The sequence below is a fragment of the Poecile atricapillus genome, chromosome 1 (assembly GCF_030490865.1).
Source record: "Poecile atricapillus isolate bPoeAtr1 chromosome 1, bPoeAtr1.hap1, whole genome shotgun sequence".
Taxonomy (NCBI): Eukaryota; Metazoa; Chordata; class Aves; order Passeriformes; family Paridae; genus Poecile; species Poecile atricapillus.
The window spans coordinates 115,526,192-115,552,685 of record NC_081249.1 but is presented as its reverse complement, the minus strand read 5'-3'; the positions used below and the strand labels follow the sequence as shown (position 1 = coordinate 115,552,685).

The window sequence follows — 26,494 nt, the reverse complement described above, 5'->3', positions numbered from 1 at the left end:
ACCTTTGCCTATGAAACCAAGACAAGTGACAAGAGGCAGGAACCACCTCTGGCCCAAGCACAAGTTGAAATTTAAGGTTTGTGTTTCAGGGCACTGCTTGTGGCTGGCAGATCTCACACCAACATGGGCACTCTGCCTGCAGACACCCAGAGAACCTCCCGAGCTGGATGCTGCCCACAAGGACCATCCAGCCCAACCTGCCCTGCACAGACACCCCAACAATCCCACCCTGTGCATCCCGGAGAGCGTCATCCAAAGGCTCCTGGAGCTCTGGCTGCCTCCATCAACCAGAGCTTAACAAAACAGAGACTGCCTCCTTTTTCCAGGGGAAGGCTCAAGAAGGAACATTTTATTCAGGACCTCTAATGCTAACACCTCCTCTCATTTATTTTTTTGAAACCAGGCAGTAGCTGCTGTCATTTTCATGCTGCGTTCTGACACACTTCCACCACATCCCTGCCAATAGTTTTAATTTCATTGGAAAAATCAGCTCTGAACGAGAGTGACAAGCTGCACGCTGGTGACGATGCTGTCAAGTGATGGATAATGTAGGTTTACTTTAGCTGTCAAAACTTTTCAACGCTAAAAATAGGTATCACAAGCTTCTGGACTCACTGCACTGAAGCATTAAAAACACAGGATATTGACACCCTCAGAAGCGCCCAAAGCCACTCACAGCTGAGTAAAACCAGCAATGTGTGATGGACAGCAAAGGTCTCTGAGTTTTACTTATTTGGAGAAGAGAAAAACAACACACTACAGGATGACATATCCACGCTGGCCAAAGCAAAGACAAGATGCTGCATACACACCATGAAACAGAGCGGCACAATATGGGATGCAAACCCGGGCAAAGACAGAGAGAGGAAAAAAAAAGATAAAAGCTTGGAGAGAAACTCTTGTACCCTGTTATCCCAGCTCTTGGTCCAGGTCCCACAGAAAGGGAGGGCAGAGATCTTCCCACAGTAGCTCCTTCTTTCCTGCCTGTCATCCCTCCTACCTGCCCAGCAAGAAAGGGCACACACCTTTGAGGCTGGGAAGGATGGGAAAGCAGGGAAAAGCAAGGGGTTTTGCCAGAGGGATGAGATTTCCATGGAAGGGGTGAGCCCTCCCCAAGCAGTGACCCATCAATGCACACCAGCCAGGCAGCAGCTCACCAAAGGGGTCAGTGGTTTTGTGGGTCAGGTGGAACAGGAGGAGGGGGGGTAGAGAGCCACCATTTACAAATCAAATCCAGCTTTTTTATTCCCTCTGAGGCACTGGGATGACAAGCACAGGCACGGCTGTCCCTACATTAGGCCAATATTTATGGCAGAAAGAAAACGAAGCCTCATAAGGAATTACTAATTAGATGTTATCATAACCCTGTGTATAACTGAAGCAGCACTCTGATGTGCTTTGTAAATAATTAGCAAATTAACTTTCACAATGGCCCTGCAAGGCAAGTGTTATCCCCATCTCCTGCATGGCCCTGATGGGAAAAAAAAAAAAAAAAAAAAAATACAGTTTGGGCAGATTGTTCCCCTGCCCTGGACAGCTGCAGAGCTGCCCAAGCACAGGGAAGGGACATCAAAGAGGAAGGGGGGACCAGAGGCTCAGGGGGCCCAGGAAGGTTTGCAGTCTCCGTCCCTAGAGTGCCCAAGGGAAAGCCTGGATGTGACACTCAGTGATCTGGGCTGGGGACAAGGCAGGGATCGGGCACAGCTTGGACTCCATAGTCTCAGAGGTATTTTTCAGCCTAAATTATTCTGATTCCATGATTCCTCATGCGCTGGAGGCAAGAATTGAGAGGGGAAATGCTCTCCACTCCCAGCAGACCCAAAAGAAACAACTGTGAGCAGCTGCTCCTTTGCAGAGTGAGCGCACAGCTTCGAGCACAGACCCTCGGTGCCCGCCAGCTCCAGGGACATGGCAGAGAGCACTCTGCCAGTAATTCCTCTGATGGACAGACCTTCCCTGCCCATCCAATTCTACCTTCCACCTGAGCAGGAGGGCTGCCACAAGCGTCCTTGCTCCTTCCTCCCACAGAGGGTTCCCAAAGGAGAAGGGACCAGAGGAGCGCCACCGCTCACCCCCTCCCCGTGTCACTGGCACCTTCCCCCCGCCGCGTGGGGCTGACTGGCACATCCAAACCCAAGTCACTTCCTCAACAGCTCACTGCCAAGTGGTGGGAGCAGGGAAGTGAGGGGAGGGAGCACAGAGGAAGGGGGCAGGAGCACCAACGCTGCTGTGACTTCGTGCCGGATGCACGCTCTGAAAGAGGCAGACTCGCATCTATTTTAGATGTGCTGCATAAAAATAAAAGATGCTGGTTGACTGCACATGTTCTCATTTTTAGAAAACAAGTTCCAATTTATTTCTTCTATTACAGCCAGATGGTTAAAAAAAAACCAAAAAAAAACCAAAAAAAAACCTCCCCTCAATGTCACCTCAATGAAAAGAAGCCCTGACCTGGTTTCAACCTCCCCGGACCAGAGCACGGTGCAGGAACCACACTGTGAACACCTCTCTCAGGGGGCCCTGACCCACTCACAGCCTGACCCAAAACCCTCCAGGGCAAGCAGAGATCTGGACCTCAGGTCCTGCCCAGAGGGCCACCAGCACTGACTGTCACAGGGTGACTCAGGGTTATAAACATTACAGCTGGCACAACTGGACTGACCACGTCTCTGCTCTGTCTCAGTGCCTTCCCTGCTTCTCCTTTCCTATTAACTTGTTCTAAGCTGCCTTGAGGGGTCTTTTTCCCTTTTAAAACTCACACCCAGTTATTTAATTGAAAGAGCAACATAACTTTGTATGAAAGTAAATGCTGATTTTCAGCTTTCCCTATTTATCCTCCCCCCATTCAAAGCCATGCCACAACATCCCATAGAACTCCATTTCCATACATCTGTTTGCCAGTGCCCACGAGGAAGAAGCCTTTCATTTCAAAGCACAATTTGCATCCATCTCTGGCCTCTGTCAGGCATCCCCAATGGTGGTGGCCCTGCCAAGTCCAGGTGCACCACATTTCAGTGGACACAGGGAATCACTGGCAGAGCACCTGGGATACACCAGGATCTCCACCATGAAGATGCTCAGGGCAAAAAGGGAAGTGGGATCAGGCTCTCAGGAGAGGTTGTGCCTGCTCCATCCTTGGGAGGTTTTCAAGCTCTGCCTGGAAAAGAGCCCTGAGGAGCCTGGTTTGGTCCCAGAGCTGATCCTGCTTTGGGAGGACCCCACACATCCCTTCCCTCCCACCTGACTGACACGGTGACCCCAAGCTCAGGGAAACTGTCCAAACAATTCCCAAAAGCCCCGGCTCAGCCATGCCTGGCAGAGAGGACATAAGGCAGAGAGGACACGACCTCCACATCCAGGGCAGATGAGCCACTGCCTTGAAGCCTCCTCAGAGTCTATGGAATGGCAGGAACTGAGAAGCAGTTCCAGGGAACACCTTTAAACAATGACTCTTTTCCATGGTCAGCAGGACAAGGAGGGGAGAGGCAGAACAAACACAAAGCAACTGGAGGCATCTTCTCTGAACTGCAGTCACAAGTCTTTGGCTATCTTTTGGTACCAGCACATTTAAAAGAAAATAAAGGGCCTCTTAAACCTTGTTCCAAGCTACTTTTTGGAGGAAGGCCATGGCTCATTATGGACACAGCAGGCAAAGAACACCTGGTTTGTGCTAGTCCAACCCCAGCTCCTGTGAGCCCATTCCTGAATGTCTGCACAGCAGCAGCAACCCTGACAGACAAGAGCTGCAGCCATGGGTTCCATCTTCACCTCTGGAAGGGCTGCATTAGGGTCCCACCTGAGCCTCCAGCTTCTAATGCCACTGCTATGTGACCTTACCTTCTTACTTGAACAAATGTGAGACTGAAGGCTCAGAGATCCATCATTTCTCTGAGTGGTCCCCAAGACTGAGAGTTCATACACAGATTAACTTCTTAAGCAAGCTCAAGGGCAGAGACCTGGTCCCTTTTACTGGCAAAAGCCCCGCATTCTGAAAATCGTAACAGCTCCAGAACTGCTGATTACTTTTCCTCATTTGTACTTTTTTTTTTTTAAAGTCCTGCCTGTTCCTCCTACTTCTTATGAGGCTTTTGCAGTATTTGTCTGTTACTTGAATGCTAAAGCCTGATTTAGGATTAAACACAACATTTGGGAGGTGGACTCCAATGCTGCCTGCTGTCACTGGTCCAACTCTAAGAAGCTCGGAGAGATATCAGGGCAGATCCTGCTCTGCATAAGTCTGTGTGACCAAAGCTATTTTCCCTTTATTCTATTCCCCACACACACGCACAGACACGATTAATACACAGGGTTGGGGATGGATAGTGGTGGAGAGGTATTAAAGTCACAATAAATAGGCAGGGAAAACAAAAATACACTGCAGAGTAACAGAACAGCTCAGTTCCATGGGCTGCACTGATTGCCCAAAAGCAGAAGTGGGGCATCGTGTGCTGAAGCACGTCTAGAACACGGGGCTTGGTCACTTGGAGAAATGGCTTTTCTAAGGTGGCCCACTTCCCCCGCTGCAGATGAGGGAACTCCTGGAGCCAAAGAGCCACGTTCCGCATTTGGGGGTTCTGCAGAATCCAGCTGAGCTCCCCTGGGCTAAGCCAGGCCAGCACAGAGGGCGTGAGCATCCAGCTCCTCTCCCATCCCAGTAACACACCAAACTCAGAGCTTCCTATGTCCTCCAAGTCCTGGACAGACCCCTGAGAAAGCAGAATAAAAAGCACAGAAAAGCTCAGGTTTCCCACACTGTCCCCATCCTGCAGCAGGGGTGACCCTGGTCCTTACAGCAGGTGTCCCTTGGGACATCAGGACACAAGTGGAGAAGCTCTAAAAGCCACAGCAAAGCAGCACAACCCCAGAGCTGGCAAGGAAAGGTTAAACCATCTATTCCTGGGCTTTGGGAGTGAAGTGCTTTGATGACACTACTGGGACTACAAGAGAGCTAAACAGACTCCAAGACACCTCCTTCCTCCTCAGACCTCTCCAAAAATGACCACATCAGGCCTGCCACATCCTGCCTATCTCTCCCAGCAACCTGGCTCCCAAAACACAGCTGGCCAAAAGACCACAGTTTTATTTTCTGGCCATTTTGGCTCCCTGAACTTGCTCACTGTGCACTAAGCAAAGCCCCAGTGCTGCTGCAAGGAGGGGAGAGGGAACACATGCCCCTGATTAGAAGGACAGCCACGTCTCCACAGGGGCAGGGAAGCACAGGAGGGAACTGGGGCTGGAGTGGGGGTAACCAGGTACATAACACACAGGTTACACTCTGGATCAGTACCTTGGGCTGATCCACAACCACTGGCCCCTGCAGGTGTTTCAAGCTAGAAGTGCTCAAGACTTACTCTTACAAAACCCACACAAGCACAAAAACATCACAAACGGTATCTCCCTCCCAAAACCGAAAAAAAGAAAAGGGATTAACTTCTATGCTTGCCATGGAAGAAGCCCTTGGCTTCAGGACAGCAGCCCCTCTGGCACGAGTCAGTATTTGATACAATAGAGTGGGAGAGAAGGGATGTGGAAACCTCTCCCATCTCTCTATTATTTTGCCTTAAATGCACTGTAGTTTATGTCCTCAATAAAAGCCTGTGCATATCTTTCCAACTTAAATGTGGATTGCAACCTTGGGATTACTGCCCTGGCAGAATTAACGTATTAGACATAAAAACCCATAATGTTTCATTATCCATTGTAAAGCATGTGTGCTTTCCCCTGGGGAGACTGGAAATATCACCCAATTTCACTATCATTTTCTGTTAACTGACTGCCCTGCCACATGTTCACACACTGGCACCCTCACTTTGATGATATAGCAGTCCTCTGGTTTCATTCTTCTTTCTTTATGATGCTGACATTTTTATAAATCATGTTTTTCTGTTCTGTTTTTGTGTCTGTGAAGGCACCACACTACGGAACCACTCGGCTGGAAAATAAAACTTACCCTGGAACAAAAAAAACAGCTCATATTTGTCTAGCTGGAAACATACCATAACCTGATGCCTGAAACAAGGGTAGAAGGCAACAGAGAGGCAAGAAAACCTCAAATACAACAGGCAAGCAAACTCAGACTCATTTATGGGCACAGTGGGGTCTGTGGTCAGTAGTGAGGCACTGAAGAACAGAATCTCTTCCCTCTGCAGTTCAAATTCCCTGTATTCCTCCCTCTCACTGTTAGGCTGGCTGCAAATTCAAAGATTTGCATAAGCCACAGATTTTGTCTGTCTCTTTGAAAGGTCAAAACCAAGGAGCAGCACAACCCCAGAGAGGACAAATGGGCCAGCTGGCAGTAATTTGGAGTGACCACCACACAGAGGAAGTGTAGGGAGGAACAGGGGCCAGAGAGGAGCCTTTAAAAGCCTGGGTCACCCTTATATTGCAACTTAGAGGCTGCCTCAGGGAATCTTTTTATTTAACCAGTTTTGTATCTTCACACAGATTAGTGACCAACTGTCCCAATTTAGTGCTGCCACGTTTCTACAAACATTCCTGGCCATGCTTGCTTGGAAAAAACATGCAGCTGCTGACAGTCTCTCGTAGAAACATTTCACTCTGCATCTCCAAGAGGCCTTAACATTTTTATTGCCAAGAGAGCCCTTGTTCTGCTCTGCAGGCCGGGGAGGGGAAGGGGAGGCGAGCAGAGCAGGAGGAGGGTGGGCAGGAGCTGCAAACACACACACCCTCACCAAATCCACCCCAGTCCTTACTCACATGAGGGTGGCACAGCAGTAAACAGGACCAAAGGGAAACATTGGTTGTCCCACGTAGCTCCTGGAATGCAAATGGAAGATTAAAAGGTCAGCTTGGAGCATCCAGATGCACAGAGCTGCAGTTCAGCTGCCTGATCCCCAAAACACACCTCAGCCAAAGCAAGGCAGCCAGACTGTTCTCACTGACACCACCTCCACCTGCTAGGGCAAGGGGGAAAGAACTCAAATCCCTATTGCTTCTCCCTGTTAGCTGCTGTTTGTATCTTGCCAGAGCCACAGAAGCCAATTAAGGTGGTTTCCCTTGGGTCTGCAGTCGGTCAGCTCCAGACACCGAGGGCTGCAGGCAGCATTTACTTGTTCTAAAGCAACTCTTTCCACAGGCCCAGGGTTCAGCTAATTGTACCACACTGCTGTTGATCTGCAGTTCTACAGAAAGCTTGGCTCCCAGTTGAATGCTCTCAGCAAAATCATGCTCGAGGTTAGTGTGGATCTCACAGAACAATAACCTGAAAGCACTGGCAGAGGTTTCAGGTAGCAAAACAGAATGTATTTAAAAAATAAATCCCTAGAATGCCTGCACAACAAAAGCAGTAAAAGGTCACTTATCACCAGCAAATATCATCCCCACATGCTGCTCTGAGATTGGAAACATGAGTGGATTGACAACTCCTGAGCACCATCCAGCACAGATTTCCTACAGCTCTTCTCCCTGACCAGTGCTTCCCATCACCTCAGGACATGGGTTTGTGGCAGGCAGAGCTTGCCAACAGCTCCTGATGGAAAATGGTTGTTCCCCCACACCAGGAGAGTGGGAAGAGCAGAGCATTCCATGGCCAACCCACCGCTCCAAGCCCTCCAGAGCCCTTGCAGCTCCAAGGGCTGGGGATGATGTAACACCATCAGACATCTGCCAAATAAATAAGCGAGTTCCAACATGCCTTGCTCCAAACCTGCACAGCAATTTCCATTCCAGAGCAGGAACTTGTGCTGGGGTTTAATACTCTCTCCAATATATCCCTTTCCACAAAGAAAATCTGTGCCCACTGCTCCAGGAACACACGTAATCCTTGTAAGCAGATGTCAGCCTCCAAAGCTGAGAAAATGACTTTGTTCTTGGGGATCAGGGAATTTAAAATTCAAGAAGTTGGAATGTCCTGATGAATTTGGTAACTGAAACCCCGGGAGGAAACACCTGCTCTCTGAACAGCCGCTGCTGTTTTATCCATCCGTAATTCCATGGGAATGGTCTTTTGCTCTTTGACAATCCAGCAGCCAGAGAGCTGGGAAAGAGAGGAGGAGCCAGCAGCCCCAATCCCACAGCACTGCCCCACGCAGCAGCTCTCAGACAGAGGCTTCCAAGCTGGTGCTGCTCCACGAGGACCCACCAAACCCTACACCCTCCAATCACCTCCCCTGGAGGGACACCCCTTCACCCCAGCTGTGATTTGGGGTCACAGCTACACCTCCCCTCTCCCAGCAAACCACACACAAACAGCAGCATTTCCCAGGTTTTTACAGCAGGTAAAGTACAGCTCTGGGGTCTCACAGGGAAGAAGAGACACAGCCAGAAAAAAAGGGATTTTCATCAAAAAGTCAACAACAATTGGATGTAACCATTATCTCAGAGAGCTGCTTGGTAGAGACCCACAGGATAAAGCCCTGGATGGAAGAAAGGCCCATAAAACCTGGTTAATACCCAAGGATCACCTCCTCCAAGCAGGAAGGCAGGTAAGAACTCCAGGAGAGCTGTGTGGACCAACAAGGAGCTCCTGGAAAAACTCAAACATAAAAATGAGGCTGGGAAAGAGATTGTCCCAGCAGCCAGGTTGGACAGGGCTTGGTGCTAGAGTACGGAAGGTTGGAATGAGATGGGATTTAAGCTCCCTCCCAACCCCAATCCAACCCTTTCTGTTTCCTGTGCTGGCCGCTGCTTTGCCTCAGCAGAGCTGGGTGTTCAGGAAAGGGAACAGACGGGAGCTCAGCGGAACGCAGGGTGTCCCACACACCTCTTGGAGCCAGGAGGGCTTGGCACAAGAGGGACTGGGTCTGCAGGGAGCTCAGGACAGGCAGCAGCAGATTAGCAACACTTCTGGGAAATTTTATCCTGCCAAGGATATGGAGATCAGCCTGGAAGTCTTAATTCCTGCTGGCCTGAGTCCTAATGATGGGCAGAGCTGTCGCTGTGGCGTGATGAAATCTGCACTGACACCCAGGGCTGGGCCGGGTGCTTCCCCTTTCCACCACCCCCAGAGGGGTGTGGAGAGCCCCACGGAGAGGCTGCGCTGGCCCAGAGCCGGGCTTGGGCTGCAGCAGCTCCACAGAGCCTCCAGCACCACGCGCTCAGCACAGACAGGCTCTGCCACAACGCTCGCACCCAACACGCGGGTACCCAAGTTCTCCTCCCAGCCCAAAAAAATCCTCCTCCCAGCCCAAAAAAAATCCTCCTCCCAGCCCAAAAAAAATCCTCCTCCCAGCCCTTGCCCCATCACAAGCACCTGGTCCCAAGCAACTCGAGGTATTTCTCTCCCTTGCCTGGCTGGGGCTGGAGAGCACAAGCAATGGGCACACAGCTCAAGAGCAAGTCCCCAGGAGAAGCAGATCCCCGGCTGCCCAAACTGAGAGAAGCAAACATCCCTCCCCATCCTTGAGTCCCTCATGGGACAAAACCAGGGTGAGGGCAGCCCACTGCCACCAGCACTGCCAGGAATCAGCCCTGCTGCAGGTGAGGCAGGAGCTGTCCTGCAATTAACACTGCATCAGAGCCCTCACAGGAAAAGAGAGCAAGTCCAGATTAGGCAGACAAGCTCAGCTCTGACAGCTCCTAAGCTTAGCTTAAAACTGCACTTTAATAATAGGTGTTTAACACAGCTCTTGGGTTGTGCAGTTTTTAATGCACCTCTTGAAAGGTGAGAAGAAAAATGAAAATGTTGCTAAAAAACCTCCTTTTTCCCATGTTAACTAATGGAAGTTCAGCTAGAAGATCTACAAAGTGTTTTTATTTAGTGTAAGAAAAACCTGTGATACCCGACTACCCTCAGGTCAGAGCACTGATGTTTTCTCCCTCCCAGGAGCTCCAGCCTTCTCAGGGATCTGTTTTGTTTTATCTACAAAAGCCTTTTCTTCCCTTTTGCTCTTCTGGAAGCTCGCAGGGAAACCCCAGCATTCCCAGCAACTGCTGCAAATCCCCAGTTCTTTTCCTGATTTAAGCATGGCTACAAGAGCCCGCTATCATCAGCCAGTGCTTATCCCAGAAAACATGTAACTCCAATTCAACAATCCTATTACATATGCTCCCAGCATTTGTACAGGAGAGATTTAGCTCTCAGCTCTCCATTGCTTTATCTCTTTCTGGGTTTGCCAGGGCAGAAATTATCCCGGGCTATAAACGGGTCACATCCAAATGCTTCTCCTATCTTTGCTGCAAATCTGGGGGGAAAGCTCAGGTAGCTGCTGTGCACTGTCCGGCTCCCCCGTGCCCAGCAGCCCCTTTGGGAGGGACTGGCTCCATGGGAGGAGCTGGCAGTCCCATCTCGCCTCCAAGGCACTGCCAAAACCACAGCCTGTCCCACCAAGGGCTCCCTCCAGGAAGGCAGGGAGGGGGAACCCCTGCCACGCTCCCAAGGACTGCGGTGGCTTCAGAGGCGACAGGTCTGTCCAGAGCAGAGATGGCAAAACACAAAAGCAGAAGACAAGAAGCATGGACACGGATGGAAAACCTCACACTCTATCTCAGTGGCTTGCCCTAGAGCCTGTAGCTGGGGTAGGAGGGTAGATCCACCCCAAACTGCCTCACTGCTGGTGGGAGGACTCATCCCATCCCACTCTCTTCTGCCTCTGATCCCCCAAACTCCACAGGCCAGGTGCCCCTGGCCCTTCCTGTCCCCTGTTCCATCTCCCTGCTTTTGTCAGCAAACTGAGCCACCACCGATCCGTCCCCGTGTCTCAGCAACACACCCACCTCTTGCATAAAAAAATAAAATAAAATAGAGCTAAACCACTTCTGCCTCATTTATTCCAGGAGCACTGTTCCCACAGGCCTGTATCCATGAGATCCGTGTGCAGCTCCTGAATCACCATCTCCTCCATCTAACACTGACACCCAGTTTTAAGGCTGTTTTCCCATCCACCTGCCAGCTACCTCTTCCCTGTGGTACCTCCCCTGTGCTCTTGCCCAACACCTGTCTCTTACCTCACATCACACCTCCGACACACTCTTGTCAGCTCATGGCTTAGTCACTGCTGGCAAGTCCAAACCCCAGCTGTCTTTGCCAGCAAGACACTTCTGTCTCCGTGAGAACATCAGCCCAGCTTCCTGGATCCCTGCTCCCACAAAGTCTGGGACAGCCCACGGAGCAGGCAGAGCTCTCGAGAAACAGCTGTCAGGGCAGCAGTGGCACTTCCAGAGGCTTTGGGCTCCACTCAAGGAGCACCAACTGGGATGGACGTGGACAGGAAAGGAAGGATTAGGATAAATGGTTCTGCAGATGTGTCAGGAATAAATCAAGCTGCTCAAACCCACAGCAACTCAGTTCTGGAGCATTAAAAGTAATTTCAAAAAAATAAAATCAGCCTGATGTACTCAAAGATATAACTTTTTTTTTTCTTTCCTGGAAAACACGCCAAGGGAAATGGGGAGCAGGTCACAGGCATCCCCAGCCATGCTCCACCAGCACCCCTAAAGCTGCTCACAAGTGTTTCTCCTCTTTTCCCCTCTAAGGCCACCTCACTCTGGGAGCACTGCATCCAACCCCCCAAGGAGCCATTCCCAGTAACAAAGCTGGGGTTTCACTCATGACATCGCCCTAGAGGGAAATAAAACCCTACAATACGCCTGGGAATGATCCCAGCTGTTTCCTCTGGAAAACATCTTCTCCCCACCCTTGCAGCACCCTGAGCTCCTCTGGCTGTGCTGTTTGGCTCTGCCCCTGTGGTCAGACCCCGAGGTGTAGCTGTGCAGCCCCTCACCCCTGACCCACCACTTCCAACATCATCCAACATCCGTTTCTCCTCCCCCTGCCTCCCTCTCTCCCATCTGGCCTTTCCCACCAGCCAACAAGCCCAGCCTTTGTCCTCCCCTCCAGGCAGCTCTGATCCCCGTGCCCTCTCCCCACCCTGCTCCCCCCACTGCACTGTGGCATCCAAACACTGCAAAGTTTAGGAACATGTAAGAGTTTCCAGAGGGAAACATTTGTAAAACAGCCCTTGAGTGTGTGCTGAGTGGTTTTATTCCAAGCAGAGAATAAAATCAGTCTGCACCTGACTGCAGACACTGCTGACTGTGGACACACTCCTCGCCTCACCTGTCATCCAGCTCGCCCCGTACCACCTGCCTTTCCTCCTGGAAAACCTGGACTGGGGCCTTTGCCTTCTCTTTCTGTTGTGCCAGGAGCCCTGCAGAGCGACAAAGCCTTGCAGAAATGTCTCCTGGCTCAGCAGGCCCCCCTGCCCTCCCAGCAGTGGGAATTTGCTTTCAAGCTACCTCTGGAAGAGCCCCTCTCCAGGAGGTGCCCGGACAAAGTGCCGCAGGTGCAGATCAAACAGATCAAAGAGGGAAACCTCCCCTCTGCTTTCACTTCAGCTTTGCCTTCAAATCAGCCTCTCTGATGTGCTGCTTCTCTTTCATTACTGCTCCTTTTGCCTCCAGGTCCTGTCCACGGCTCTGGCCTTCGATTACCCCATCAGTTCCATCACCACGAATGTTCTATCAGTGCCTGCCTGGCTCTTCTCTTCCCTCAGACTCACTCTTTGCACCTGCTACTCCCAAGACACTTTTTCCCAGTCCAGGTGATGGCTTTCCTTGGCAGGGGTGCAAGATCTGAGCAGTGTGATCTGGGCTCTGGGAGCAGCACAGCAGCACGCAGGAGGGTGGCAATCTGCGCCAGATCTCTGTTTATACACACACACACACACAAAAACGCTGCTAAGTGCTTTTTGAGAGGGAGGTGGGACCGGAGAGCTCCTCTAACCTACACAATCCTACCATTCTGTCACTTTCTTGTAAACAAAATAATCCAGGCTGGAGCTGGAAGCGGCTGCTCACTTGACAGCACAGCAGAGAGGTCTTGCAGCTCCGCGTCCCTTCTGCTGCAGCGTCTCGCTTCTCAAATCAATCACAGCTCAGACGGGACATCAAAGGTCTCTTTCTAGTGCTCTACCTCTGGAAATCCTCCCATAAGGAAGGAGATAATTGAAGCTGCTTAAGGCTCAGGACATCACCACAGTGTAACATGCAATTATTGTAGCACCTGGGAAAATTGGATAGCAAAACCACCGCTGAAAGTCCCCACTGCTCAAAAAGCACTTCATGCTTTTCCTTTTCCCCAGTGCCTCCTGACAGGGAAGGGAGGGCTGATTTCTGGACATGGGCTATTTCAATTTCATCTTTAATTTTACTTGGCAGCCTGTTCCCAGACCAAAGGTATCCATGCCTTCCAGTGGCATTTTCCAAAGGAGCAATTCTGCCCCTGGAAAGTGAGAAGCTCTCACTTAGCACCAGTAAGAGAGAGAGAGAGATGATGTTCAGTTTGACAATGAGGCTGTCAGTGGGCTCTGAAATGTCACTCCCACACCTCGCAGATGCAGTTGGCTCATCCCTTGTTTCAGAGGAATGTACTGGAGCTCCTTTTGTAACTGATACAAAATGTTTAACCAGGCTGGAGCTTTAATTTGGGAAAAAAAAAACCTCCTTCCCTTTCCATTGAAAGGCACGTTAATTAATTGTCTTGAACATATTTCAACTGTTCCATCCTTTTTAAAGACACTTTTCCAGGGACAAACCACGTCCTTAAGTAAAACCCACATGGCACCAAGCTGAACTAAAAAAGCCCCAAGACAACACAAAAACCCAAACTGATATTTCAAGAAGGTGGATTCTTCCACCTGTCATCATTCTTGTCCCTGACTTTGCCAGAACTTGTATCTGTGAATAACTCTGGAAAGATAACCGGGACAAATGTTTCCATAATGGCAGCTTGACAGTGTAACTTGTTTTGAAACAAGCATGTAAGATAAATCACAACTGGAATGACAGGAAAAAAACCAAGCGAGAGGAGACACCAAAAACCCGTGGGAGAAGGATAACACAAGTTCCACTGAGTTCTGGTATCTAATCTTGCAAGTGAGCCCATCATCTCAGTACCAAAAATAATCTATTAGATGAGCTTTTCTTTTTAGCATCAATTTTCAATCCATATAAAAATTGTCCCAAAAAGCCTTAGGCACCACCACTACAATCTCCACATCCTCTCTATCCTTTCACATTTCTTGCTCCTCTCTGGCCAAATTCAAGTGGAAAAGGAGGAAAGCCCTACAAAGCAGTCCAGCTTCACTGTATCCTGAATCCTGGATATATGAAAATGTGGATGTAGAAAGCAAAATTTATCCCTGAGTTAATATTTCACTCAGAAATAAACCTTCCATTTTCATCCTGTGGCAACTCAACCTCCCCTCCTTGCCAGTCCTGACTTGGAACTTTGTGGAAATTGGACTGGGCTGCGACATTTTCCAAGGGCCCAGACCTATACGCCCATGTGCTGCTCTTCATCAGCTAAACACACCAGATTTGTCTCCTAGGGCTGCAACAACACTATCTGCTCTCTGCTCCATCACACAAAGTTTAAAAGTGAACTCTGTTAGCTTGGTTATTCATCTCAAAACTAAGGCAATGGTCACTTCATCACTGTTGTCCTTAGAACTCATCACAGCTCTGTAAATTGCTCTTCTGTTTCCACAGGAGGCTGAATTTTCTTCTTGGAGAAAACTGGCTATGTACAAATATTCCCTGTATATAAATCTAAATCAGTCTGTGGATTGGGTGCTGATATTTGATTGGAGAAAGAAAGACAAGCACACCCCACACCAAATCCTGTGCAGTTGCTCTCCTCCATTACACAAACACTTGGCAGGCTTCCAGTGTAAAAATTATGCACTAAAATTAGCTCTCACAATTGCAATCAATTGCAACAATCAATCACAAGTAATTCCAGGGAAAGGGAGGGAAAAAGAAAAAAAAAGAAATAAAAGAGGTGAGCATGGCAAACAATGCCAGAGCACTGCAGTGGCTCCTGCGTGGGTCCATCCTTGCGTCCAGCAGAGTTTTCCTGCCCCATCATTCATAGGGCTGCAAATACAGAACTTTTCATCCTCCATGTGACACACACAGCCACTGTACAGTGCCAGAACACAGCTCTAAGCAGGGATTTTTTCCCCCCTTGAAACAACAACTCCTAATAAATGTTACATTGTTTGGAAGGAAAGGCAGAAAATGTATATAAACTTCTGGCAGCCAAATACATATGGCAGGAATATGCTCCAGAGAACACAAGGAATTACAAGCCCTCCCTGGGTAATCGAGTGTAAATATTACAGCTGATGGTCTCTTCTCTCCCACATGCAAATAAATATCTGTGCCCCCACCTTAATCTGGGCTGTCCTCTGTCTCCTTATACCAACAATTTACATAACTTCTGGCCCCTGAAAACCTATGTCTTGCATGTCATCACACATTAAAACTCAATTACCTGCCACTGTTTTCATTCCCTTCTGGGGTTTGGGTTGGATTTCTCTTTCAAACAGGTCGCAGCTGTATTATAAAGGAGAAGGGATAGATAAACAAGCAGATGGTGTTAGAGGCACATTTTAGTGCTGCAAGGAGTACAAGAAGCTGGCTTGGTACAGAACCTGATGAAACCAGCAAAGCCCTTGGTACCACAGAAATGTCTCCTTCCCCCAGCTCCCAACAGCAGATGCTCTTCTGACCCACACCTACCCCCCCAAAGACAAAACCAAGCATAAACTCATCGTTCTTCCTATCACCTAAAAGCTATTTTAAACCCAAGCACACTGAGACCATTTGGGATTATTTCATATTTTATAAGTGAGTATTTTCACTTCCAATGCAACTGCAAATGATAAAAGTTATGCACAAAAAGTAGGGGTGAAGCCTAGTTATCTAAAATTCCTCATTGTGAGTTTGCATCAAGAACAAAAAACATCTAGGTAAAGATTTTTTTAAAAAAATATGAGTTACCTGGCATAGTTTTAAATATAGCAAGAAATGGAGGTGGCTAGAGGAAAGGATCTGGAGGAAAATGCAGCTGATAACCAGGAATGGTGGATGTAGCAACTCACCAGGCTGCAGAATGCCCTCCAAAAGCAATGGGAAGATAATCTTTGCAAAAAAGCTTTGCCACAGCAGAAGATGACTGCTGAACAATTCTCCATAAATCTCACACTGCTGTGGAAGTGCAGTGATATCCCAAACACAGGAATCTTCTTAGGCTGGAGAGACAGGGCAAAGAAAACAGCCACACTCCAAAAGAACCTTAAAATATTTCCTGTGCTGACTATCACAAGAACAAACAGCAGCAGAGAGCCATGCAGCCGTGTTCCCAGAAAGGAGAGCTCTCCTGGAGAGGTTGGCCTGCTCCAGGGGCACCAGCAGCCTCTCCAGCAGAAATTCCAGCCCTGGCAGGGCCAGCCTGGCAGCACACGTGTGCCCAGGCAGGTGACAGCTCAGGTCATGGGCACGAGCACTCTCACATACGTGGGTGCAGGGGAGGAACGCCTGGGCTGCAAAGGCATTTCCTCAGCACGAAAACACCGCAGGAATTCCTCTCCTGCCTCAAACAGCACTGCTCCTGCACCAAGCCCATCCAGCCCCAGTTACTTCTGGCCCATCCCACCACCAGAGACAAAACTGCGACCCCAGAGCCACGTCCTGAGGTTCAGAGCTCTGCCACCCTGGCAGCAGCTATTTTTGGGGATCTCTCTGGTTGCTAGGGCCAACTCCCAGCCATCAGCACCATCCTCCAGGCAGGGTCTGGTGTGCCAGTCAGGAGAGGGGGAAGGAGTTGAGAGGAGGGATGAGTAAGCAGGGGAACGTGAGAAACCAAACAAAATGCCAGCCTGAGGAGAAATACATGGTCACAGCTTCCACCAGCACTCAGCTGAACTCCTACATGAAACAAACCTGGCTGGATTGAACCAATAGAGCCCAGACCAGCATGGAAGACATTTCCAAAGGCTGCACAAGGCCTCCTGCTGCCCCCCAGGCAGGATGAACTCCATCCAAACACCAGCTCCGAGCCAGACCATGTGTTCATACAGCTCTCCTGGACTGCTGCTCCTGGTGCTTTGCACTGGGGAGCCAGCAAAGCAGACAGAAAGGAAGCACTTAGCCCTCAATTGCACACCAAGTCTCCTGCAAAATTAGGAAATTGCTCCAGATGCTCAAAACCCCAGAAATAACTGATGGATTGGGTTTCTAGGAGCTGTATGCATGGACAGCTTCTCATTTTCAGAATTACTGGAGCCTTGGTCTACACCAGCCTCTTACACATCTGGATAGTCTTACATAGTTTACAAAAGACCGTGACAGTTTTCTATCCATTTCTATCTCTTATTTTGAGCTTTCAGTTCAAAAAACACCTTTAGAAAGTTAACAGGGCAAAGGTGGTAAAGAGAGAACAAAGCTGGGGGGGTATAAACTCTGCTCCCTTTTTTCCACAAACAGTGAAGAGACTCATACAAATAATCTCTTAGGCTTCTAAATAACTCAGTTTTGAAAAATGGGGTTTAAACACCACTGAAACCTAAGACCCTAAAGAGAAAAACATATGTGCATATGGACTTAGGAAAGCAAACAGCTTTTCAAAACAGAATTCTTCTGACACACTCCTAAAGGAAGTGTTTTTTATTTAAATCATCATCAGCTGAAGGGCAGGAGAAGGACTCCAGCACATGTCAGCAAGAACTCCCACTCCACACAGGCAAAAACATTCACACAAAAGTAAACTAATCGCTTCCTAAGCTGCTAAGATGCCATTATAAATTACTATATATACATATATATATATATGTCCATGTGATACTTGTACAGGAACATATCACAGTTTAGAGCTTTTTAAAATAACTTCAGGAGAGAATTTGGTCATAGGACAACACCCTGGTATAGAAAAGACTGAAGAGAAAGACATGCTCAAATCCAAGTGAAATCCCCCACAGTCAGGAGACCCGGCCTTATTGACAGAGATCCTTGAAGGTCTTTTCCAACCTTGATGGTTCTGTGACTACCTTCTCCACCTCCCATTAGAGGAAATACAGCCTAACAGCCATTGGGAAGGAAGTTGCCTGTAGCATGACTAGGATGCTCAAGTGGTTAGAAGTTCCCTGGAGCACCAGGAAGCTCGTGGGGAGGACACAGAATTCACGGGACCAGGAGCTCTGAAATATTTTGGGTGAGATACACACACGGGCTCACCCCATCCCCTGACAAGCCTGTGAGGCTTTAATCTGCCTCAGATCTACACAAACAGAGATCATAGAAACAAGTGCCTACAGCAGCCTGGGAAAGAGGAATTCTGCTATCAGCTTCATGCTGGAGAGGAGGCAGGAGATGGAAGAGGGAAGCCAAGGAACCCCACTCAGCATCCCAGCTGGATGTGAACAGGCCTATTCTGGGTCACCAGCACCACGAATCCCCCTGCAGCAGCTTGGGCCCGTGTCAGGCAGCACAGGCACCTGGGGCCCAGCTTCTCCGAGCTGCCAAGGGAGCTGCTCCGTGCTGCAGAGCAGCCCCAGCGCTGCAGGGACACAGCTGCCCCTGGGTCACCCCGCTCAGACGCTGCCTGCGCCTCTGCAAGAGCGCTGCAGTGGATGGAAAGGTCAGCCTGAGCTGTTGCATTTGTGTTTCCAGTCCTCCTCCCTGAGCTGCAGAGTTTCTAAATTAATCAGGGTCTTTGGGCTGTTGGCTTTTATTGCTGTTTCTTAGGGCACGGCCCACACGGCTGAAATCCCCAGACAAGTTCACTGAGTGCTTTTTGCAGCTCGCCTTTGCCCTCATTCATCCCAGCGTGCTCCCTTAAGTGTCTCCTAAAAACCCAGGGAAGGAAATGCACTCAGTCTCCTCCTCATTCCCTGGAACGTTTCCATCAGGACTGGCCGCCTGCTCCCCCCGGGAACAGCCCTGCTTTGTGGGATTGTGCTCCGCGGGTCACACCGGGGGGTCAGCCTGCACCAATCCCACCCTCCCCAAATCCTGACCTCCCGACTTGAGCATGCCAGAGGGCAAGAAATCCTGCTTCTGTGCAACAAGGCGTTGTTAAAGGGAAAATTCCTCTTTTTTCTTTTCATCTTTTTTCTACATCCTTTACAAGTCTGGGAGAATTGGGATTGTTCAGCCTGCACAAGAGAAGGCTTTGGGGTGACTTAATTGCAGCCCTCCAGGACCTGAAGGAGCTGCAGGAAAGATGGAGAGAGACTGCTTAAAAGGGCCTGGAGTGCCAGGACAAGAGGGAATGGCTTCCCACTGCAAGACGGCAAAGATAGGGGGGATATTGGGAAGGAATTGTTCCCTGGGAGGGTGGGCAGACCCTGGCACAGGGTGCCCAGAGAAGCTGTGGCTGCTCCTGGATCCCTGAAGTGTCCAAGGCCAAGTTGGAGCACCCTGGGATAGTGGGAGGTGTCGCTGCCCATGGCAGGGGATGGCACTGGATGGGCTTTAAGGCCCCTTCATACCCAAGGCACTCTGTGACTCTGTGATCTCTGTGTTTAGTGCCCCACAGCAGAAATCACTCTACACCCACCAAGACCAGGCAGGAATTTACTGAGCCCGCTCAGACACTGCAGGGACTAAGCCAAAGCCTGCAAACCTGCTTTGGCCATCTCACCACAACAGAACCCCTGCCCTAAGTCCAGTTTCCCTTAAGTACAGGAGGGGGCAGAAGGAATTAGTATAAAAAGGCATTTAACTAATAACTGGAATCTCTGTGTTAAACTAATCAGGGCACTGCACTGGGGCAAGAGAACGCGGTCAGCACCCAGACATAACCCACCGTGCCCTCCTGCTAGGATCAGCTGCTCAGATTGAACAGCCCACATCTGTCACTGCTGGCAGTTCTGCAACTGGAAAGTCTCAGGGAGGGCTGATTAACGACCACACTGTGGAATTTCCATGGCTTAGCTTTACACTGGCAGCTTCATAGTGAGGGAAACCGTGAGGGAAAACCAGGCAACAGGGGAACGGAGGCAGGAGCTCCTCTCAGACATGCCCAGGGCAAGGAGAATCAATCCCTTTCCAGTGAGGCTTCAGCTTTAGCAGAAACAAAGTGGGCCTCCACTTTCATTCTCAGGAAAGGCTGCAGGTGGGAACTGATGCAGTAGCATCCCCCAGAGAGCCCTGAGGTCACACAGCACTGCAGAGACCACCATGGCCACAGCAAAGCCACACATCCTCCTTCCACCTCTTTTTCCCCAAAACAGAAGGGTGGGGGCTATGCAGCACCTCCAGCACCACTTCCACCCTCCTCCTGCACAGCCCTGGTGCCACAGGTAGGGACCAGCAGCCTTTACATGGCCACACTGCCAGCTCTGCCCCACCAAAGCACACAAGCAGGCCCAAGGACATGCACCTGAACGGGCATGGGGCAGTGCCAGCCACGGGAAAATCTCAAATCCCCCATGCGAGGGCAAGCCCAGCACTGGCCCAGGGCTCAGGGACACACTGGAGAAACCCCTTCCTTGCAAATTGTCCTTGGAAATATGCTGTGGCCAAGCCCCAGGCATCCAAACCATGAGGTCTCCTTCACACCTGGGCTTTTCTGAGGGTTTTTAGTGGGTTGGGTTTTTTTTAACTGCTACTGGGTCCATGTGACCAATTTTAAGCATGTGAGACTTAAATCCTCATGACAGAAGAGGCAGAGAAAAGGGAGGGACGTGTGGTGGGACACACATGATACCACAACAGACACCCACATATTTAAACTATAAAAACCTCAGAGGAAGGATAGCACAGAAGTTTTGTCCCAGAAGCAGCAAAGCCTTAATTTTCTTCCTTCCTGAAAACACCTCAGTCACTGAGAAAGAAAAAGAAATCAGAGAAGAGCGGGCATTTCATTTGTAAGTCCATGTCATTTGTACTTACCTTGTCAAGCTCTCTCGTTTTCCAGAGGTCTAACAGCTCCTAGGCGAGCACAGCAGCTCCACAGGGACAGGGCTTGACAGCACTGTCTGCAGAGATCCCTGGAGAGCACAGGGGCTGAGTTTTCCCTCTGGGCAGTCCCATTGACAACAGATTTTGGCCTTCACGGTTCCTCCACTTGGTGTCTGGGCAGCAGAAGGCTCTGGAGAGAGGAGACACACATGGGATCCTTGGGGAGCTACCTTCACAGAGAGCCAACGCAAACCTGTGGGGTTTGTGCAGCTCGTGGCCAGTGCTCAGGTATGCAGGAAGAGCTCCCAGGGAGCTGCAAGGAGCTGCTTGGTCTGGGGCACAAAGCCCACGTTTGAAGGAGAGCTGCTCACAGGCAAATATCTGAGCTGCACTCAAGGCTCTCCATTGCCACGCGCTCCCCAGGAGAGGCCAGTCCCACCCAGAGGCTCCAGCACGCTCCCAAAGGCACTTGGAATTGTTCCTTCCTACAGCTAGGGGCAGGTGAAATGAAGGAACGCACCCACCACTGTAGGGTTGGGATGAGATCCCTAAGGAAGCACAGAGGCTCAGCAGCTGCCAGCTCACATCAGCTCCAGAGCCGCAGAGCCTCCGGGACCAGCCCCAGTCCTGCAGAGTGGAGTGCCCCAGTAATCCAATTAGGCTGTCTGCAGACATAAACCAAAAGGAAAGGATGGGGGAAAAGGAGCAGGAGTGTATCCTCAGTACTGGTCCAAGCTGCAGCTCAAGCAGGAGCCCAGCTGGGAGCCAGAGCCTGGGAAAGCCCAGCCTGGAACCCTGGCACCCAGCACAGGGGCTGCCCAAAGCCCAGGTGTGAGGAGACAGCCCTTCCTAACCAGCCTGCTCAGGAAAGCTTGGAATGGTGACTCCAGCCTGTTCCAGCTGCTTCCCTGCTTCTGTCACACAGCATTCAGCCACTGCCAGGTATTCTCTGAGGAGGGCAGTACTCAGAAACCACATGGTGGCAAATGGGACATGGAGAGGGATGTAACTCAGTGATCCTCACAGCTCCCTCCCATCTCCAGATATTCCATGATTCTGCAATCATTCCTTCTGAAGGCAGCTGGGTGGCTGAGGCTGCTCCTGGGAGCCCTCTCTCACAGTGCCTATTCCCTTCTGTCCATCCCACCAGGTTCCCAGCTCCAAAGATTATCCATCCTATATGTGCCTCACATCAAACACAAACATGAACAAGTCCAGGAGAAAGCACCCATCCAGCTTTAAAGGTCAGAGCCCCCGGGAAGAGAAGGGAAAAGCAATTTGGGGAAACCCCACCATGGAAAACAGGAGATTTCTGGGCAAAACAAGTGTTTGGCTGCCAGTGGTTTTCACATGCCTAAGAAATGAGCGTGGCCAAAGTGCTAAAAACATGTTTTAGGAAGCTTCCTAGCTGGACTCTGGCTTCTGCAGAGACAGGAGGTCATGACAGATCCAAACCCAGAGCAGGAGACTGCAGCCACCAATGGGTTTGTTTGTGGGTGTAAAAGCTCAAAAGCACAAAACCATCACCTCAGCCCCCATGCTGGAAGCCAAGACACCATCATCTGGGAGTTGGGAAAAAAATAAAATTAAATAAATATAAATAAATATAAATTATAAATGCCATTGCTCTGGAAAATTAGAATTCTTAATGGGAAAGTAAACATAAGGCTCATTCTAGCTGATGATAACTATCAGCATGTCAGGGGTTTCATGGTTTCTCCATTACTAAAACAAAAGCATCTTGCTTGAACTGCAGGAGTTAAAAATGCAGAACATCCCGACTTCCCAGAGATAATTCTGCAAACAAGGAGTGACAAGGATGCACTTCCACTGCTGATTTCTTCCATGAATAACTTTATCAGCACTTTCACTCCGTAGGGAGATCCAGATGTTTTATCAAGATGGATTTACAATGTTAGATCAGGGTTTGAAAGCACAACATGCTGAGGAGCTGGCCATCAACCTCTTGCTTAGAAAGCTCCTTCTCTTGAGTATTACCCAAAGGGATCTTGTCACACAAATGAAGAGGAGGCACCAGTGACGTCTCTGCCAGGCTGACAACCCCTGTGTGAGCGTGGCCAGCAGCTGCACAGGCCCAAGGAGCCACCAAATCCTCAGCAAACACAACATTTTTGTACCCTCTCCATGGACGATTAGCAACAGAGCCTGAAATGTCAAAACCCGACTCTTAATTACAGAAGTTGGCACTTAATGACTCCAATTACAATTTCCACTGATTTCTGAAAATTGGATTCTCCACTACAGTTACTGTGTTTAAATGAGTTTCTTACCTCGTTCATGGTAATTATACTCTGACAAACTAATTTAAAATATGGTAGAGATTTCTAAAATACTACTTAAAAATGGTGGGGATTTAAGAACAAAACATTGCTTAAGCCTCTCCCACATTTTTTAATCCCGTTCCTTTCAGGACCCAAGAATGCAGAAGGTTAAAAATGAGAGATACTAAGGACAGTATTTTGTCAAAATGCCATTGAAAGGGTATTTTACAAGTAGGAAACAGTTTTATTTCTGTGATAGAAACTCACTGTCTTTTCCCCCCGGTATCACACAAACTGACTTCTCCTATTATCCCAAATCCCCCCAGAAGCTGCTCTTCTCAGGTTCACCATGAGCAGAGCCCCAGAGGAGCCCAGCAAGAAGCAGATTCATTGGGAAGGGATAAATCCCTGTCTGAGGCACAGCTAAAAGCTTTGTCTCTGCCCTGCATGCTGACACCTACCACCAAACCTGCCTGGGGGTGAGCCTGGCTCCTGCAGGATGCAGCTGCACCCCCCTGGCAGTGCCTCCTCTGGATTTGGGAATTGTTTTCAAGCTCCTGCTCATAATCAGCAGAAGAAATGGAAAAGCGCAGGACAGTCCATTTCAAGAAACTAAGCCACCAAAAGAAAGAACACATTAAAATGTGATATTTTAGGGCTTGTATGATACAGAGAGCAGCGATTTCTCCAGAGCCTGCCTCTTCCATGCATTATCTCCTGAAAAAACAGAAGGAAAAGCCACTAACATCCCTGATCCCTTGGCCAACCTCAGAAGTCAGAGATCCAAAGCACAGAGCCCAGAGTGGCAGGAGCTGTGGCAAAGCCGAGGGGGCTGTGCCACACAACCCCATCACAGGAGTGAGCCCCAGCACGGGACAAATTCATCCTGATCCCTGATCCAGAGCCATCAGGGACACAGCAAAAACCAGCTGAGGGGAAGGTGCAAGCAGGGTTTCAGTTTCTGAGGGATCACAACTGCCCCAAAGGAGGGGTGATGACTCCAGAGGGACACTGGGGTGCCACCCTCCAGCTCCTCACAGGGACACAAGGCAGAGGAGCATGGAGCAAACCTGCTGCACGTGTTCCCTGTGCACAGAGTTAATTCAGGAGGACACGGACACACAGGCTCACGCTCCCACTCTGGCACAGGGACAGAATGTGCCCCTGGCACAGCTGCTCCATGCAGTGATACCTTTTCATTCCACTCATTTCTGCTTTATTTTCCTTCTCGTCTTTCACAGATACCCATTACTCAGCAGTGGTTGTAGGATTTTATGTTCACATATGGTTTAAAGAGGTGGCTGTTTAATGTTCCCTATATGTAAATAACTACATGCTGCTCCAGTCCCTGCTGAGCAAGTGAAGGAATGATTAGATTATAAATCTCCAGCACAGAAACATGCCAGGTTGCTTTTTATCTACAAACACATTAGAGCTTACACTGGGTTACATTTGCTATCTTCCCTTTTACCCACAAATTCCCATTGTTTTTAATGAGCGTATAAAGCAACCAGCAACAGGAAAAATTATCCCAGAAAACAGGAGCCCAGGGGAGCAGCCAGTACCCTGCAGCCATCCCTCTGCCTAAGGCAGGGTTTTCACCAGCACAGTGCCAAGCTGAATCCAGAATGTCAGTTCCAGGGTTTGTGCTGTGGGTGCCTGGGAGCCCCACAGCAGAGGAGGAAGCAGCAGCCCTGAGCCCTGGGCTGGCACTGCTGGCCACCTCGAGGGCTGCACCCAGGTCTGGGCTTCTCACTCCAGGAGAGACCTGCAGGAGCTGGAGCATGTCCAGGGCAGGGAATGGAGCTGGGGAAGGGGCTGGAGCCCCAGGAGAGGCTGAGGGAGCTGGGAAAGGGACTCAGCCTGGAGAAAAGGAGGCTCAGGGGGCCCTTCTGGCTCTGCACAACTCCCTGACAGGAGGGGACAGCCGGGGGGGAACAGGAGGACAGGGAATGGCCTCAGGCTGGGCCAGGTTGGACATCAGCAGGAATTTCCTCATGGAAAGGGGTTTTCCACAGTGGCAGGGGCTGCCCAGGGAGGTTTGGAGTGCCCATCCCTGGGGGTGCCCAAGGAAGGGCTGGAGATGGCACTCAGTGCTCTGGGCTGGAGACAGGGTGGGCATCAGGCACAGCTGGGACTCGATGGGCTCAGAGGTCTTTTCCAGCCTCAGTGACTCTGTGATTCCACCTGGGGAAAGGCCCCATGGGATAACATGGCAACTCCTGCCACCCTCCACACTGGTGCCCCTCAGGAGCAGGAGTCACTGCACAGGCAGCCGGCTGCACCTCCAACCAAAGCCAGCCATGGAAAAACCATGGAATCACAAAATGGAAGAGACCTTTAAGCCCAGCCAGTTCCAACCCCTGCCATGGGCAGGGACACCTCCCAGCAGCCCAGGTGGCTCAGCAGTGCAGCACAGCATGGCAGGAGCCAGGAGGGCAAACACCTGCATTTCAAATGACTCTGCTTTTCCTGTAGTTGTGGCATAACCCCAGCGCTGCTGTTGGAAACCAAAACACGTTTTTCAGTGTAATTTATCATCTATTTCACATGGCTGACAGTATTAATTTCAAACCAGAGCTTCCAGGCCAAGCACATTAAAACCATTTCTATTTTTCAGGAGTGAATGCCACGAGGGCCAGGAGCAACATTAACATACCCACTCACATTTCCAGCCTGTCCGGTATCAGAAACCAGCACGGAGAGAATAATCTTTTGAACTTTCCAAGGTGGAGAAACACTCTTTAAATAAAGAGGAGATACACAAATCCTTGCTCAGCTGGTCTCCCCTCCTTACTGAGCCATAAAAGACCACAGGGAACACCCCTGATACTCCTAGGCCGTGCAGAGCAAGGAAAGCAAAGCAGAGAACTCTCCCTGCATCCCGGGAAGACATCCTACAGCCACAGATAAACAGGGGACCACCATCACAGGCACCCCCTGCTGCACCCACAAAGGCACCAAAGGCACTCAAGTGCCACCACAAAGGTGCCAGGGCTTCTCCTGCACACACCTGCCTGGGTGTGGGTGCAGAAATCCATCCCCGGTGGGAAACAAATGAGCAAAACCAGGGAAAGGCTCATAAGGCAGAAATGAAGATGCTAATCAAGGAGGCAGGAGGAAGGGAAAAAACCCTTTGGCCTGTGGAAGCAGGCAGAAGATAGCCTGAAACTGGGTATTAATTCAATTTATACAAATGCAGTCCAAGCTATCAAGTTTGGGCACAGTCTCTCTGTAGTGAGGAGTTATTGGAGTGACTGCAAGAGCTACAGGATCCAAAAGATGCTCCAGACCAGCACTGCAGAACGAGGATGGAAGGAACCCCAAAGCTGCTCTGGGCTGCCTCTTCCCTCCCCATCCCACCCCACATTCTCCTGATATACTAACAAGGAACCCTTGCCCAAATCCAGCCCCCTGTACCCGATTTCTGCTGACCTAAACTTATCCTGCAGCAGATGATGGATATTTCCTACCCCAGCAGCCTCTGTTGCCTGGCACTGCTCTGCATATTAATGATCCGTAATGACACCTAAAAGCCTCTGCAAAGTCTCACATATGGATTTTAC

The 26,494-nt window shown here is 49.9% G+C and overlaps 1 protein-coding gene across 2 annotated transcripts in view; it reads right to left on the bottom strand.

Moving 5' to 3' along the window:
• The window catches only part of TIAM1 (TIAM Rac1 associated GEF 1), a 122,325-nt gene extending 101,411 nt beyond the window's left edge, over positions 1 to 20,914 (bottom strand). For both annotated transcript variants that reach the window (XM_058861913.1, XM_058861915.1), the window contains exons 1-2: positions 20,638 to 20,914; positions 6,718 to 6,777 (exon numbers count right to left, since the gene is read on the bottom strand). The gene's annotated coding sequence lies outside the window, so the exon portion shown is untranslated. The remainder of the gene's footprint in view (positions 1 to 6,717; positions 6,778 to 20,637) is intronic.
• Positions 20,915 to 26,494: the final 5,580 nt, after the last annotated feature.